The sequence below is a fragment of the Spinacia oleracea genome, chromosome 4 (genome assembly GCF_020520425.1).
Source record: "Spinacia oleracea cultivar Varoflay chromosome 4, BTI_SOV_V1, whole genome shotgun sequence".
Classification (NCBI taxonomy): Eukaryota; Viridiplantae; Streptophyta; class Magnoliopsida; order Caryophyllales; family Amaranthaceae; genus Spinacia; species Spinacia oleracea.
The window spans coordinates 87,457,592-87,476,610 of NC_079490.1; positions in this window are offsets into that span (position 1 = coordinate 87,457,592).

The window sequence follows — 19,019 nt, forward strand, 5'->3', positions numbered from 1 at the left end:
GATGCAGGCAGCGGCGTTGGGCGCAGGGGCTGCGCCTGGCGCCAATGCTGGCATCCTGTACTTCGGCAGATCAGTGGTTGGTTGCTCGAAATCTGCTCTCATTTTCGAAATTAAAATTAGAAAAGTCCCCAGCAGAGTAGCCAATTACTGTAGGGGGTTTTTTGATCTTTTTCCCGTTTCCTACAATGGGGGGTTTGGCACGCGGCGGTTCGTTTAGAGAAACGTTGAATTGTTTTTGCACCTCGAAGGAGTCGCCACAAAACTTATTTTAGGTCTCGTTTGGGAAGACCGCACAATGACTCTACTTTTTTATAAGGCCTTGAATCCTTGAAACGGATGGGTGAGATCCGGGCTCGGGAAAGAAAATGCTTATTCGACGAGCTTTAGAAATATTCAAGTACGTTGGCACAACATTGTTTCGAAAGTAAACCCTAAGATTAGACTATATGGGTTTGAAAATTAGAACAAAATAGAATTTCTAATTGTACGGTGGTCACTTTGCTTTAAAGATTGATTTAAGGAACCTAAGGCCGGTTTGTCCAAAAATATCTTCGTTAAGCGTGATGTAACCTTTGTATTTTGTTGTATTTAGCATGTTGGTGACGAAAGCGATAAAGCACATAAAGCAACATCACAATATTAAATAAAGTGCGGAATTAGTAAATACAAGACCCCCTAGAAAAGGACTAGGGAGTAGGTCCACATTGCCTAGAAATGGACTAGGCAAGTAAAGGTGCGGAATTGAAAGTGCGAAATTGAAATTGCGATATTGAAATTGCGGTATTGAAATTGCGGTATTGAAATTGCGATATTGAAAGTGCAATATTGAAAGTGCGATATTGAAAGTGTGATATTGAAATTGCGATATTGAAAGGTGCATAATTGAAATTTGTACTTGTGCACATGAGATTCGAACGCCAAGCGGCTCCTTAAAAATAAGTGCGCCCGACACGAATTCAAAGCCAAAAATCTCAACTTGGGAGAGGTTGCTCAACCCAAATGTCCTAGATTTTGCATATTGAACTTGAAATTGAAAGCTTGAATATTGAAAGGTTTGAACTTGAAATTATTGAAACTTGAACTTGAAATGATTGAAATTTGAACTTGAAATGATCCTAGTTTAGAGAGGTAGTTATGAACAACCCTAAACATGGTGGGATCTTTGAAATTTGAAAACTTGAACTTGTATATTGAAAAATGGAGTCTTGAATCTCAAAAGACTAAACCTTTAAATGCTAAAAGGTGTCATCTTTGATTACTCCACACTTGAAGGTGATTCTAGTTCAAAGAGATGAATGCAAACAACTTTGAACATCCTTGAATCTTGAAAATTTGTATTTTGTATTTTGAAAAAGTTTGTATTTTTGAAAAAGCATGTATGATTGTTGCAAGTGGTGTTTTTTATGGCAAAAACACCAACTTGCTAATCATTTGAAATCAAAATAGCATGATTGATTGAAATGGGATTCGGATTTACCTAGTTAAGCTTAGGCTCGAGCTCCCGATTGCTCTTGAATTTAGGACTTTTTGTATGTGTTTTGAAGAGTTTTGAAGTTTGTATTGTGAGGAGTAATGTCGAAATTACGACGTTGTATGTGTTGTGCTCCCCCTTTTTTCGATGGAAATGAGGGGTATTTATAGGAGGGAAATGGTGCAAAACGCCAGCACACGCCAGCGCCTGGTGCCAGGCCAGCGCTGGGCGCTGCTGACGTGGGCTGAATGCCGCCAAAAAGGACGGAAAGATGCCGTCCTTGATTTGTCTTGTATGGGTGTACCTTCGTACGAATAGTACGGTTTTTGGCACGTATTGTTTGCTTGGAGTTTAAGGCTTGAATTTGCGTCTAAAAACAAACCTTTCTCGGGTTTTTGAATTCCGGTTTTACGGGGCGGGGCCCGGCATGCTCGGTTTTGTGGGTCGGCGCCCGAATTTGACTTGCCTTATATGATTTTGAGTGGAAAAGCCCTAGTAAGACCAATGGGATGGTCCACTAGTTGAGATTGAACTTGGATTTTGAAATTGGATTTTGGAAGTTGTATTTTGTACCGAGTTCCGGGAGGGGAATGGCCTCGGGATTGGATTTTGGACTTTGGATTTCGGAGGTATTCTTAGCAATTGGGATTTCCGCCTGGAGTTACTCCAATCGCCTAACAAGGATAATGATATCGTCATCATCCCAAAGGGGAGACACAAATTAGGTGTCTACACAGGGACTAAGAAGAAGTAGAAGGTTAAGCAAGGGTGAAGTCGACCTACGAGTGGGAAATGGAGCACAGATTGTTGCATTAGCTGTAGGAACTTATTATTTGCCGTTCCCCTCTAGGCAAGTTTTGGAACTGGAAGAATGTTTCCATGTTCCAAGTCTTACTAAAAACATCATTTATGTTTCTTGCTTAGATGCTAAGTGATTTTCCTTTTTAATAAAAGACAATAGTTGCTCGTTTTATTTTAAAGAGATGTTTTATGGATCTGCTAGATTAGTCAATAGACTTTATTAATAGATCACGACAAACAAGTTTATAACATAAACACCAAAAATGCCAAAAAGAATGACTCAGATCTCACCTATCTGTCGCATTGTCGATTAGGCCTTATAAACATAAAGCGCATAGAAGGACTTCAAAAGGAAGGAATTCTAGAACCATTTGACTTAGAGGATTATGGTAAGTGCGAATCATGTTTACTTGGCAAAATGACAAAGCAACCTTTCTCTAAAGTTGGAGAAAGAACAATTGAACTATTGGGTTTAATCCATACAGATGTATGTGGACCAATGAGTACAAATGCTAAAGGTGGTTTCAGCTACTTTATCACTCTCACTGATGACTTAAGTAGATATGGTTATGTCTACCTAATGAAGCATAAGTCTGAATCCTTTGACAAATTCAAGGAATTTCATAGTGAATTAGAGAATCAATTAGGCAAGAAGATTAAGGCACTGCGGTCTGATAGAGGCGGTGAATATCTGATCAATGAATTTGATGACCATCTGAAAGAATGTGGAATTCTATCAGAATTGACTCCTCCTGGAACACCTCAATGGAACGGTGTGTCAGAACGGAGGAATAGAACCTTTCTAGACATGGTTAGATCAATGATGGGTCAGGCCGAACTTCCAATAGAGCTCCGTCTAAAGCTGTTGAAAAGACTCCATATGAGTTATGGTTTGGAAAGCCTCCAAATGTGTCTTTTCTTAAGATTTGGGGTTGTGAAGTATACGTCAAACGATTAATTTCAGACAAACTTCAACCAAAATCTGACAAATGTATCCTTGTGGGCTATCCAAAGGAAACAAAGGGGTATTACTTCTACAATACATCTGAGAACAAGGTGTTTGTTGCTCGAGATGGTATCTTTTTGGAAAGAGATCACATTTCCAAAATGACAAGTGGGAGAAAAGTAGACCTCGAAGAAATTCGAGTCGAACAACAAAATCTAGAGAATGCTCAAGATGACATTCAGGATGAAACTCATAGATCTTTAGAAGAATCTGGTGAGAATCAAGGACCATCTAGAAATGTAACCCCGCTTAGATCTCAGAGATATAGATCTCAACCGGAAAGGTACTTAGGTATTTTGATGAACGAGATCTATGAAGTTCTATTACTTGAAAGTGATGAACCTGCGACTTACAAACAAGCTATGACGAGCCCTAGCTCCAAGCAGTGGCAAGAAGCCATGCAATCTGAACTAGACTCCATGTCTGAAAACCAAGTTTGGGATTTGGTCGATTTGCCAGATGCCTACCAAGCCATAGGAAGCAAATGGGTTTTCAAACTGAAAAAAGACAAGGATGGGAAACTAGAAGTTTTCAAAGCTAGATTGGTTGCAAAAGGTTACAGGCAAGTACACAGTGTGAATTACGATGAAACCTTTTCATCAGTTGCAATGCTAAAGTCTATTCGGATAATGTTAGCAATCGCTGCATATTACGATTACGAAATATGGCAGGTGGATGTCAAAACCGCTTTCTTAAACGGCGTTTTAACAGAAACTGTGTTTATGACACAACCTGAGGGTTTTGAGGATCCAAAGAATGCTAAAAGGTATGCAAGCTTAAGAAATAAATCTACGGATTGAAGCAAGCATCAAGGAGCTGTAATATACGTTTTGATGACGCAGTCAGTGACTTTGGTTTCAACAAGAACGCAGACGAATCTTGTGTATACAAGAAGGTCAGTGGGAGAAAAATTGTTTTTCTAGTATTATATGTCGACGACATATTACTTATCGGAAATGACATTCCTATGTTGAACTCTGTCAAGATTTGGCTTGGGAAATGTTTTTCGATGAAGGATCAAGGAGAAGCACAGTACATACTAGGCATCAAGATTTACAGAGATAGATCTAAGAAGATGATTGGACTTAGTCAAAGCACTTATATCAATAAGGTTCTTGAAAGGTTCAATATGGCAGACCCCAAGCGAGGCTACCTACCCATGTCTCATGGAATGACTCTAAGCAAGACTCAGTGCCCAAAAACACTAGATGAGCGTAGACGAATGAGTGGGATTCCATATGCATCATTGATTGGTTCAATAATGTATGATATGATATGTACACGCCCGGATGTTGTGTACGCACTAAGTGCTACTAAAAGTGTGAAATTAAAACTCATTGGAAAAAGGGGTACTGATGGGAGGACATACAACCTCCCAAGTGCATCTGAAGTGGCAGCTCTTGTCGTGGGAGATGTTGGAAGTAATGCAGATAGGGATATTATTGTCGAAACACAATCGGGATTGCTAAAATGCATCAACGAGCTTCACCCTTCTTACCCTGCGATCCAATACCCATTATTATTTCCATATGGTGAGGATGGTTACAGGGTTGATATTCCGGTAAGGGACAACACCGGGAGAAAAAGGATAAAAAGAAGTATGAGAGAGTATTTTGCATTTAGGATACAAGACATGCTTAATGAAGCTGCAACATTGCTGATGTCTAGGAAGTTATTTCAACAATTTTGGTTGATGTATACACAATGATTGAGGCTGAAAGGTTGAACTATCTTCGAACACATCAGAAGAAATTAAGGCCAGAGTTGTATAAAAATCCTGCAGATGCCATAATAAGAGGAGACACAGATCCGTCATTAACAGGAAAACGAATAGTCTTACCATCATCATTCACGGGTGGCGCAAGATATATGATGCATAATTATCAAGATGCCATGGATATTTGCAAATGGCATGGATACCCAACTTTGTTTATCACATTCACTTGCAATCCAAAGTGGCCAGAAATCACTAGATTTGTTCAGAAGAGAGGCCTCAAACCTGAGGATAGACCTAACATCGTTTGTAGAGTTTTCAAAATGAAACTAGATGGGCTTATACGTGATCTCAAAGTGAATGAGATGTTTGGGAAAGTTAATGCATGTAAGTTTTTCATTACCCATTCCACTATGTCACTCATTTTTTAAATTGTAAATGAATAAAATAATATGCTAATTTTTTTTACACTGAAGTTCCAAAAACGAGGATTACCTCACGCTCATATCCTTCTGTTTTTGCATCTTCATAACAAGATTTCTACGACTGATGATATTGATAGAGTTATATCCGCCGAAATCCCTGATCCGGAAGAGAGCCCCGAACTCTATGAAGTTCTGGGAGATTGTATGATGCCTGGTCCTTGTGTTACAATGAATAAAAGTTCCCCATGCATGAAAGAGGGGAGGTGCTCTAAACATTATCCGATGGACTTCACGGAAGACACATGTTTTGACCAAGAAGGGTACGCCCTTTATAGAAGAAGGGACAATGGTAGATTTATTGAAAAGAATAGAATCAAGCTAGATAACAGATATGTTGTTCCATACAACCGAACTCTGCTCCTAAAATACCGTGCTCACATCAATGTTGAATTTTGCAATCAACACAAGGCAATCAAGTACTTATTTAAATACATAAATAAAGGAAATGATCGTGTCACTGCTCCCCTTTCACCAACTGGAGAGAATTGTAACAAAACTGATGAGATTAAATCCTACTATGATTGCAGGTATATGATGTTTAAATTTAATTGATATATTTCAATATTGTTTTCTGGAGTTGTTTAAATGAATGATCATATAATTATATACACATATATCAGGTATATTTTGTTATTCAAAGTATTAATTAGTTTCCTTAAGTTTAGTCCTTTAGTTATTGTTATTATTTACTAATTTACGAATTAGTCAGATAAGTTAGTTTTATTATTAACTAAGCCCACTAGGTTAGTGGAGGAGATTGTGGGCCACTAAGTCAGCCACAACTCCACGTTTATGGGTAGTGATTTGCTTTGTATTTTTCAGGTTTTTTTAGTTTGTTGAAGGCTATATAGGCCCTGTTCGGCAAAACTAGCAGTAGCAGGCAGCTTTAGCGGTTGAGTAGCGGGTAGCGACCAACAATAGCGGGTAGCGGCCAACAGTAGCGGGTAGCGGGTAGCTGTCATTGTAGCGATTCATAATATGAGTGTTTGACAAAACTAGCGGTTGATATTGTAAAATACAATAAAGATTATTAATTTAAATAATAACATATTATATTTACTATCAAATACCAAGTAGTATAACATATTAACTTTAATGATACAGTATACAAGAATATGTAGAGGATATTTAGCACTTATCAAATTTAAACCACCCTTGCATCTATCATCTTGAAATCTTTCTTGTCAGCCCTCCCCTGTATGAGAATTGAGAAGGTCAGTGAGTTACTCATCCGGTCCATCCCAATCCAGGCCACCCAAATTATCATTAGGATTCTTCAGTCACTGAGTTACCATTTGGACCGTCCATCCCAATTCAGTCCGGTCAAATTGTTGATAATTTAGATTTATACCCGATTGATATCCCCATCCAAATTATCAATCAGGATTCTTTAACAAGGTCGAATTTTAACATTCATTGTTGATTCTACCTTTTGCAAAGCAATAGCCTTTAAATTATTTAATTGATACAAAACAGATGTGTGAAAACAATGATGCAGCTTGGAGAGATGATTAGAGACCAAGGATGAAGGAGTGAAGGAGGAAGGGGAATGGAGATTGCAAGAAGAGCCTCCCACGCTGGTTCATGGAGAATGAGATTTTGTTTTTGTTTGACTGAGTATTACTACGTGTGGGAGCAGAGATGTGAATAGGTAAAAGTGTAAAACCTACACCGCTACTTTTATGGGTAGACCGCTAATTTTTTTAACGTTTGTGATAATCTACCCAACCACTACTTCCCCCGCTACCCGCTACTTAAATCGCTAATTTGCCAAACACCACTTTATTTTCCAACTAGCGTTTTGGGAAACGCTACCCGCTACCAGCTACCTAGACCGCTACCGCCGAACAGGGCCATAAATGCCACCTTTCTTGTTGATTAAAATGAATGAGAAAGCAGTGATTATTTTTCAACGTTTTTGCTTCTTATTTCCAACAAAGTGGTATCAAGAGCCAGATTTGTTTCCTATTCTTCTTTCATCTTCTATCAATGGCATCAAACAATTTTCATACTTCCATTCCCAATTTCAAAGGAGAGAACTATCACTCATGGGAAATAAAAATGAAATCATATTTACAAGCTATGAGCGTATGGGATGTGGTTGAGAGTGATAAATCCCCTTCACCTCTTTCCCAAAATCCAACACTAGGCCAATTAAAAATATACGATGAAAAAATGACGAGAAAGCCAAGAGCACTTTCGATCCTACATAGGGCCGTGTCGGAAGAAATTTTCACAACTATTATGGGTTGTGAATCTCCAAAAGAAGAATGGGAGAAAATTAAAGAGGAGTTTGAAGGAAATCACCAAACAAAATTAATTCAAATTTTAAACCTTAAGAGGGAGTTTGAGATGATGGGAATGAAAAATAGTGAAGGTGTTAAAGGGTATGGGAGTCGGTTGATGTCCGTAGTCAACCAAATAAAGCTACTTGGTGGAGAATTTACTAGCCAAAGAGTGGTGGACAAACTTCTTGTCAATCTTCTGGAAAAGTACGAAGGTAAAATTTCTTCACTTGAAGATACTAAAGATTTGTCCACACTAACATTTTCAGAATTGATCAATTCACTCCATGGGGTGGATCAAAGGAGGATCATGAGAAATGAAGATGGTGAAAACAAGGGTGAAAAAGCTTTTCTAGCAAAGTCCCTTAATCAAAAGGGGAAAGGAAAATCTCTCTAATGTAACCATTGTCAGAAGGGTGGTCACGAGGAGAAAAATTGTTTGCATAAGGGAAAGCCAAAATGCTTCAAATGTCAAAAATTTGGGCACATGGCAAGGAATTGCAGGTTCGAAAATGATGAAGAACCATCTATGGCACAAGTGGCCGTAGAAGAAAATTTATTTTGAAGTTGGGTGAGAAGTGCACCATGGAGAGAAGTGCCCCAAAGTATTCGATGTTGGTGAGAAGTGCATCAACCATTAAAAAAATTTGACGGTGATGAGATGTGCATCACAATATTGAAGAGACGTGCTTCATTTTCTTTTATCAAACATTGAAGCAATGGGGTGTGTTAGAATTAAAGTGCTTCAAAGTATTAATTAGTTTCCTTAAGTTTAGTCCTTTAGTTATTGTTATTATTTACTAATTTACGAATTAGTGAGATAAGTTAGTTTTATTATTAACTAAGCCCACTAGGTTAGTGGAGGAGATTGTGGGCCACTAAGTCAGCCATAACTCCACGTTTATGGGTAGTGATTTGCTTTGTATTTTTCAGTTTTGTTTAGTTTGTTGAAGGCTATATAAAGGCCACCTTTCTTGTTGATTAAAATGAATGAGAAAGCAGTAATTATTTTTCAACGTTTTTGCTTCTTATTTCCAACAAAGTGGTATCAAGAGCCAGATTTGTTTCATATTCTTCTTTCATCTTCTATCAATGGCATCAAACAATTTTCATACTTCCATTCCCAATTTCAAAGGAGAGAACTATCACTCATGGGCAATAAAAATGAAATCATATTTACAAGCTATGAGCCTATGGGATGTTGTTGAGAGTGATAACTCCCCTTCACCTCTTTCCCACAATCCAACACTAGCCCAATTAAAAAAATACGATGAAGAAATGGCGAGAAAGCCAAGGGCACTTTCGATCCTACATGGGGCCGTGTCGGAAGAAATTTTCACAACTTTTATGGGTTGTGAATCTCCAAAAGAAGCATGGGAGAAAATTAAAGAGGAGTTTGAAGGAAATCACCAAACAAAATTAATGCAAATTTTGAACCTTAAGAGGGAGTTTGAGATGATGGGAATGAAAAGTAGTGAAGGTGTTAAAGAGTATGGGAGTCGGTTGATGTCCGTAGTCAACCAAATCAAGCTACTTGGTGGAGAAATTACTAGCCAAAGAGGGGTGGACAAACTTCTTGTCACTCTTCCGGAAAAGTACGAAGGTAAAATTTCTTCACTTGAAGATACTAAAGATTTGTCCACACTAACATTTTCAGAATTGATCAATTCACTCCATGCGGTGGATCAAAGGAGGATCATGAGAAATTAAGATGGTGAAAACAAGGGTGAAAAAGCTTTTCTAGCAAAGTCCCATAATCAAAAGAGGAAAGGAAAATCTCTCCAATGTAACCATTGTCAGAAGGGTGGTGACGAGGAGAAAATTTGTTGGCACAAGGGAAAGCCAAAATGCTTCAAATGTCAAAAATTTGGGCACATGGCAAGGAATTGCAGGTTCGAAAATGATGAAGAACCATCTATGGCACAAGTGGCCGTAAAAGAAAATTTATTTTGAAGTTGGGTGAGAAGTGCACCATGGAGAGAAGTGCTCCAAAGTATTCGACGTTGGTGAGAAGTGCATCAACCATTAAAAAAAATTTGACGGTGATGAGATGTGCACCACAATATTGAAGAGACGTGCTTCATTTTCTTTTATCAAACTTTGAAGCAATGGGGTGTGTTAGAATTAAAGTGCTTCAAAGTATTAATTAGTTTCCTCAAGTTTAGTCCTTTAGTTATTGTTATTATTTACTAATTTACGAATTAGTCAGATAAGTTAGTTTTATTATTAACTAAGCCCACTAGGTTAGTGGAGGAGATTGTGGGCCACTAAGTCAGCCACAACTCCACGTTTATGGGTAGTGATTTGCTTTGTATTTTTCAGTTTTTTTTAGTTTGTTGAAGGCTATATAAAGGCCACCTTTCTTGTTGATTAAAATGAATGAGAAAGCAGTAATTATTTTTCAACGTTTTTGCTTCTTATTTCCAACATATTTCACCATAATCCAGCAGTATGGGGAATTTTTGGGTTCGAATTGCATTATAGATTTCCTCCTATTCAAAGACTAAGGTTTTATCTACCAAATGAGCAAAATGTGGCGTTTCAAGATGATGATCCAATAGATTCTGTCATGAATAATCCTTTGATTGAGAAATCAATGTTCTTAGCATGGATGGACTAAAATAAGAACAACGTAGACGGTAGACACCTCACTTATTTCGAGTTTCCAACAGAATTTGTATGGTCAAGTGATGACAAAGAATGGAGAAAGAGAGTTCGAGAAGACAGGTTTTCCCTTGGGAGAATCTATCATGTGTCCCCAGGTAGTGGTGAAAAATATTATTTAAGAGTTTTATTGAATCATATGAGAGGTTCAACGTGTTATGAAGATATTAGAACGATAGATGGAGTTTTGAATTCTTCATTTAAAGAAGCTTGCTATGCATTAGGATTATTAGACGATGATAAGGAATACGTTGATGGAATCAAAGAAGCAAGATTTTGGGGATCTGCACACTACTTGAGAAATCTATTTTCAACGCTTATGTTGTCTGATAGTCTATCAAGACCAGAATATGTATGGGAAGCAACATGGCATTTACTATCAGATGACATTATCCACACACAACGACGCATTATGCATATTGATGGTAATCAACTTGATATGCTTTTTTTATTATTATTATCATTTTAACTATCGGGAAATATTCATAATATGGTGAATCGTTTTAATGCGGGATTTTTTTATACAAAGTATTGTTTTCCATCAGTATCTTACCTTAGCTTATAACTATTTATTAACTGCATAATTAACATTTTGTTATTAATGTACAGATTTGCAACTCACTGAAGATCAGTTGAAGAATTATACTCTTTGTGAAATCCAAAAAAATTTACAACGTAATGGTGGTACGCTTCGCAAATATCCTATGCTTCCTTTTCCAGATGATATGGTCATGTCAGAAGGACGAAACAAGATGATTCAAGATGAGCTTCAATATGATAGACAAGCCTTACATGTGGAGCATGAGAGACTTTTTTCAAGTTTTGCTGATGAACAAAAAGTGATATATGAAAAAATTATGGATGCAGTTTGAAGAGGTGAAGGAGGTATTTTTTCATATATGGATATGGAGGGACAGGAAAAACTTTCATTTGGAGAACTCTATGTGCAGCTATTCAGTCTAAGGGAGAAATTGTGCTTCCCGTTGCTTCAAGTGAAATAGCATCACTTCTCCTTCCGAAAGGAAGGACCGCACATTCTAGGTTTAAAATACCTTTGAATGTAACAGAAGATTCCACTTGTAATATCAGACCGGATAGTGATTTGGCCGAGCTTTTGAAGAAGACAAAGCTTATCATTTGGGATGAAGCTCCTATGGTCAACAAATTTTACTTTGAAGCTTTAGACAGAAGCTTAAGGGATGTTCTAAGACCCACAGAGAAATCTTTTGGAGGAAAAGTAGTTGTCTTTGGGGGGAGACTTCAGACAAATCCTTCCTGTTATCCCAAAAGGAAGTAGACAAGACATTGTTTTTGCCACAATAAATTCATCTTATTTGTGGAATTATTGTGAGGTTCTTAAATTGACAAGAAACATGAGGCTGCAAGTAGGGAGGTCAGATTCGAGCAATAATAATGTAAGGGAATTCTCAGAGTGGATATTAAAAGTTGGAGATGGTAAAGAAGGAGAGCCAAATGATGGGGAAGGAACTATAATAATACCTGAAGAAAATCTAATAAGGGAAACAAGTAATCTAGTTGAAGCTATTGTAGAAAGTACTTATCCCTCTCTACTTGAAAATTTATGGGATCCAAAATACTTTCAAGAAAGAGTAATTTTAGCACCAACTCATGATAATGTACACATTATCAATGATTATTTGTCTTTGATTCCTGGTGAAGAGAAAATGTACTTGAGTTCTGACAGCATATGTAAGGCAGATACAAACATGGGAATTGAAGATCTTTATCCACCCGAGTTCCTGAATACAATTAGATGCTCCGGGGTACCGAATCACATAATCAAATTAAAGATTGGTGTTCCCGTTATGCTTCTCAGAAACATAGACCAGTCATCTAGCTTATGCAATGGTACTAGGTTGGTAATCACTCAACTAGAAAACCATGTTGTTGAGGCTAAAATCATTTCGGGTAGCAATGTAGGGCATAAGGTGTTCATTCCACGAATGACCTTAAGCCCATCAGACACCACCACCTTGCCGATTAAACTTCAACGAAGACAGTTTCCGTTGGTCGTTTGTTTTGCTATGACGATAAATAAAAGCCAAGGTCAATCACTTTCACATGTGGGTTTATACCTTCCAAGACCGGTCTTTAGTCATGGTCAACTCTACGTTGCAATTTCTAGAGTGAAAAGAAAAAAAGGACTGAGAATTTTAATATCTGACAAGGATGGTGAACTTTCTAATACTACGAACAATGTAGTATACAAAGAGGTCTTTCAGAACTTGCCATGAAGAGGTACTTTATGATAAAATTTGTTATTTTGTTAACTGCTTTAATTCTTTTATATGTCAGAATTAGATATCTCAAATTCTTAACTACGACTTTTTTTCCGCATTTATTTTCATGCAGTGGAAGCTGGAGCTAAGTGTGCTCGATAACAAGAAACTAGGTGTTTTGGGTGTTTTAATCAGACTATAAGTTCACTTTTTATTCTTTTGTATTTTTTTGTGATGATAGAAACAACTATTTATATGCTATGTACTAAGAAAAGAGGGGTTCTTACCGGTTACCATCTTGTGAGTTTGATGTTCCATTGTTTGCAGACGCAGCTTCTACTCACTATTTTTAGCAGAAAAACCATTTATATCTCTCTGTAAAGATTAACCTATGTTAGCATAATTGGAAAGAAAAGAGCATCAATTTGAAAGAAAATTAGGTAATTTGATTAGTAGACACTTATCCTTTCTGTTCCAACATAGTGATGTAGACACCTACTTTTGTCCCCATTCCCGAAAGGGAAGGTTCGATGATGAAAACGTAAATCTCCACTTGATAACGCATCTCCTATAAAATAACGAATCTCAATTCCCCTTTTCATTTCACCCAAAACCTGCTATTTATAGAAACCTACTGTTTATGGAAACCTGCTATTTATGGAAACCTACTAAAAATAATAACTGCCGTAATGGGTAGTTGTTAAAAGTGGCAAGTCATAAAAGATAGAAACCTGTCAGAATTAGGTGTTGCACTCCAACATAAATCCTAAATGAGATAGAAATTGCGAGAGAATCCTATTCCTAATATGATTCGAAAGTAAGAGTTACGTATTAATTAAAATCCTAACGAGCCTAGAGTTCGTAACGGGCCCAGATGCATCCCGTCACAAGGTTAATACGCACTAAAAGACTCAATTAAATCTCAAATACTCCGGATTCTAGGAATCCGAATCTGACTAAGAAAAACAGCCCAGATCCTATTTTCAACGCCTGGCTCTGATTTCGGCGCCCAGGCCTGGGCGCTGAAAGTACCTGGTACGTGTTTTTTCCTAATTCCTCGTGGATTAGAGTTCCACAATTCTATCTTTCCACGAACTCTTTTCTATAAATAGGGCCTTAAGTTCGACGTGAAAAAGAACAACACAACAACACACAATTATATTTCTGAGTATTGACTCTAAACCCCTAAGCCTAAGCCTCACGTTGCAAAACCGATCACGCGTTCTGTCGCAATCGATCCATAAATCGAACAGAACGTATCCTGTCCCATAATTTGAGATTCGTTAAATAAAAGGAGAAATAGCAAAGTCAAAGTGGTTAGTTTTCTGAGAACCGTGACGCACCTCTCAAGGGTGCGTCGTAATGTGTCCCTTTTCTATGATTTAATTGCTTTCCTCGCCCTTTTATGAACTGTTAAACTAACTAAATCTGATTCTTCGATCACTCTTAATAAATATGATATTTTTGGGAAAATGGATTATCATGCTAGGTCCCTTAAAACAATCTAAATCAGATAATGGCGCTCGATCTAGTACTATATGTTGCATATTGTTAAAATCAACTCAGATTAGTTTAATAGTTAACACTTGTCCCTTCAATTATTTATGCTGAGCTAGTAAGGATATCCTGCCTCTGGAGTTATCGAAGAGCGAGTACTCCTCTCGGTAGTTACAGTCCCCCGAACCCTCAATCTCTACCCTGCGGGTGTACGTTGAGCGATCCCCACCACCAGGGATCACAAGGGAACCTACGGCCGTCGTGGTCAAACATAATTGCACTCCCTTTATGTCACGATAACCGGGTTTTGTCAGTTTTTCTCATTGTCGTTAAAAACTGAATGGCGACTCCTATATTACTAGTCAATTGGGTGTAAACTCACAGGAAATCCAATTACACTTGATTTGACAAAAAGAAGCGTCACACCCACGAGGGACGAGGTCCCGCATTAGCCTCGTGCTTTTTCGACCCCCTCACAGTGGCGACTCCACTGGGGAAAGTGAAGGAAATACTCGTGCTTGTAGGTAATCAAAATAGCCGAAGGGTGAAACGATCCTACCCCGCGTTTGTTTCCCCATCAAGTTGGGACGACCTGAAAATCAGCATATTAATGTGAACGGACAGAACCGCATAACGAATCTTGGCTCCCTTGGTGTTTCATCTCGGGAGTTGGGACTAAGGATACCCATCGCCAACCGGGGGGTGCATACGCTTTCAATGTTGTCCACTCGGCACTTTCGCTAGTAGTACACCCGTCCCAAACCCAATCGCTCGCCCACTAGGTCCCTCTCGCCTGCATGCCCCCTTGGCTTGCACTTGCGGGTTGGCCTTCTGGGACAAAATTCGTCTGTTGAAAGCACTACCCCGACCGGGGCATGTGGTGGATCTGCGATAGAAGAGGTACCAAGCCAGGCGCAAATAACTACCCATAGAAGCCTATCATAAACTACATGACATATTATTATTGCCTCATGATGGAATGTTAGTTATGTGTAACGAAATGTATGATTGTGTGTGACAAACTATCCTAGAAAAACCAACGACCTTAAAAATTGCCCAAACATTCGTAAACCAATTTGCGAAAGAGTTATACCGAAATACGTGTTCCGCAAACCCGAATGATCGCCACAAAAATAAGCGACGCTCGGGATGGCCTGTAACGAATCCCACAAACGCTGCACAACGCGTAAAGGAGGTTATTAGGCAAGCACGCAAAATCAAAGTCGCATAAACAAAAGTAGACGCAAACAGAAAACGAGAACCAGCCAGGGACGCATTTTCAACGCCCCTGGCTGGGCGCCACAATTTCTCACGCCCTACGCTGGGCGCTGAAGTTGCTGCTTGGCCTTCTGGTCAGGCGCAGCAGCCTCGGTGACCGCGCAAAAGGAAAATACGTAGCACAAAAAAAACCGTTCGCAAAAAGAATTGCTACGAGGGCGTAAGAAAAGCACTCGATTCTAAAAGCGACTCATAAAAAAGAATAACTCTTTGCGTCGTTGTTAGGCCTCCCACGACGACAATGCTCGGCACCGAAACCGAACATGCCAATAATTATAAATGTCACACGGGCAAGTGTTTCGAAAATCCAAAGAATGACCAAAAGAAAGAACTAAAAAGTGTACCAACAAAAGAAAGAGTGAAAAACCAATAGAGAGAGTCGAAGTCTAGACTAAGTAATACTTGAAACTTTGGGACCTAAACTTTAGCTTATCTTATGCATAGGACTGGTGTTGCCACTTGGTGCCGATCAGGAAATCAACGGTTAGTGCGCCTCGAAGATACATCGCCAACACCAGGTTTAGTAACTCCAAGCTCCGTCCGTCATCCCTCATTTCAAGGATCTCCGCTTCCCCAACCTCGATTCGCACCCTCAAACATGTCCATCGAAGAATTGCAAGACCAGATGGCTCAAATGACCCAACTCATGGGCCAACTGAAAATGGAAAACAAAGCCTTAGCGGCTGCACAAGCCAAAAATGACCTCGATAACGAGAAGAGGATTGAAAAAATGGTCCTACAGCAAACCATGGGGAGCAAGTACTTCTCCCTCGATCCTGAACCTTTTCCTGGCAAACTACCAGAAAAGTTTAGTTCATCTGACTTACCAAAGTTTAAAGCCACGGACAATCCCCGTGATCATCTATTGAGCTTTGTGAATGCCATGAACTTGAAAGGCGTGGACAAGTCCATATATTTACCTGCCTTTCCTTTGTCCTTGGAACCTGTGCCGCTCAAATGGTACTATCACCAGGACCCTAAGCTCTTCCCCACTTGGGAAGACTTTGTCAATGTCTTCATCAAGCAATACTCGTCGAACATGGATTTTCAAGTCACCATGCGCGAGCTGGAAGTTCTCTTCCAAAAGAAAAATGAGGGTTTCACAACCTACTTTGCTAGATGGAGGGAACAGGCGGCCCAGCTAATCAATAGGCCTCCCGAAACAGAATTGGTCCAAAAATTCATTGACAACCTGGACCCGGCCTACAGACAGCACCTTAGGTACCTGGGACTTGACACTTTCAAAAGAGTTTATGATGTGGGAATAAAGATCGAGGATGATCTCGCAAAAACAATACAAAGTAAACCCGCATACAAAAGCAACACCTACAACAAGGGCAACACGTCCCAAGCCCAAGAAGTCCATGCCGTAGAAGAGACTCCCGCCCGAAGAAGCCCTGGAAGATGGGTCCAAGACCGAAAGTTTACCCCACTCGGGTCGACTTTGGTACAAGCCTTTGAAAGACTAACCAATCAAGGAAAGTTGAGACCTATAGGCCCCACCCGTGACCCTCTTGTCAAGAGCAAATATTGGGTCGAAGGTACTTATTGCAAGTTCCATCAAGGAAATGGGCATGACACCGAAAACTGCTGGAACCTAAAAAATACAATCCAGGACATGATATAGGATGAAGTGATACCTCTCCCTAACGTTGGCAAACCCAACAACAACAAGAGCCCACTCGGCTCTTGTCACATCTCTCTCGACCAACCAGAAAATGAGAACTTTGACCCCACGGTGTACATTACGCCTCAAGGTGCACCACTCGCTGTGGTCCCTATGGATCGAATCGAGGGAGAAGTGTGCGGTGTGTGGGATGATGATGCTGAAGATATATACCTATCTCAAGTGTCGGGCCAGGAACTCTTTACTGAAACTTGGCCCGGGTATGCTCACATCGACACCACCCCTCAGGAGCCCGAGGTCGACAACCTCACCCGATCCGGAAGGATATACCAACCAGATATTCGCCCACCTCCTATGGACGACATCCCAGTTAGGCAAACTCCTAAGAATGGACGGCACGCCACCGTCGCAGAAGTCATTGAAAATCTTCTCTTGAAACAACTAAAAAGAACCAAGGCCGAGATTACCATCTGGGATCTCATGTGTACTTCAAAGGAACATCGCGAAAAGCTTATTCGCGCAATTGATTTCATCTCGGTGCCTACATATATCACACCTGACTCATTGGTTAACCATGTCACGAGAGATGCTGAAGAAAAGGCCATAGTTTTCACTGACAAAGACTTGCCCAAAGAGGGGGGTGCTCACAATAAAGCACTTTATCTAGTGGTTGGATGCAAAGGACAAAACATCCCCCTAGCGCTCGTAGATAACGGTTCGGCGGTTAACGTTTGCCCATTGCGAACCGCCCATTGCCTGGGGCTAGGAAACGATGACTTCGAAACCTCCACGCAAGGGGTACGAGCTTATGATAACTCCCGAAGGCCTGTATTGGGAAAAATCAACCTTACCATACAAACCGGGCCTGTGGCACGCACCACGGAGTTTCAAATAATCGACATCAAGCCCACTTTCAACCTCCTCTTGGGGCGACCTTGGCTCCATGACTTAGGAGGTGTGGCTTCTACCTTGCACCAAATGGGTAAACTTAACCATAACGGGGTAATACTAGAAATCCGCGCCCCTCCTCTCGACGTCAGTTGTACTATGGTTGGAACGGCCGAAACTGCAAACGACCTTTATGGGTTTCAAATGGAAGAAACAATCCAGTTCATCGAAGATTATGATCCAGCATTCCTAGACCCGCACGCATCCCGAGTCATCCCTAGAATGCTGTTAGCTCAAGGTTATTTCCCTGGAACCCCATTGGGCATAAGGAAGAAGGAATGCACATTCCATCCTTTACCCAACAAATCTACTCCCTTTGGCTTAGGCTATGAACCAACGGAGGAAGATATTGCTGACCGCCTGTCTGGGCTACGCCTTAACAAGGCCAAACAAACCACCCTCCTTCCCCCATATCAAAGAACCCTTAACGGGATGTTTGTTCGGAAAGGAGAAGGACACCCATGCTGTGATTTCCCTGAACCCTTCGTTCAGGATGGCTTGCTAAAACCAGGATTTGAAATGACTGCCACACCTTGGATGAGGCACCGTACCTCGCCAAGACTAAAACAGCTGAAATATTGGACGGCCAGGCTCTATGGACATTGTTTAACGAATCGAGGCCTATGGAGGACGAGACTGTGATGACTACCCTAGCTTTACAAGATGAAGGTTTCGATCCAACCCGGTTAATCGCTCCTGCATCAACACTAGAAGAGATCGAGAACGGATGGGTGAAGACATATCAGTGGGTCAATGCAAGAGGAATAGAATTCAAGATGAGTACCGGTGAAGGACCAAAGTTTTACGAGACTAAACCCAAGGCTTGAGCCACATAGAGCACCTTGATAAAAAGCGCCTAGTAGTTCTTTAGATTGGTAGAAAAATAATAAAGACTTTAGATGGTCCTAAGACCCCTTAGAATATAGGTCAAGTTTATTTCAGTGTGTTTTCCTTACTTTCTAAATTAATAAAGGCGTAATATTCCTCCAAAAAAACTTTATTT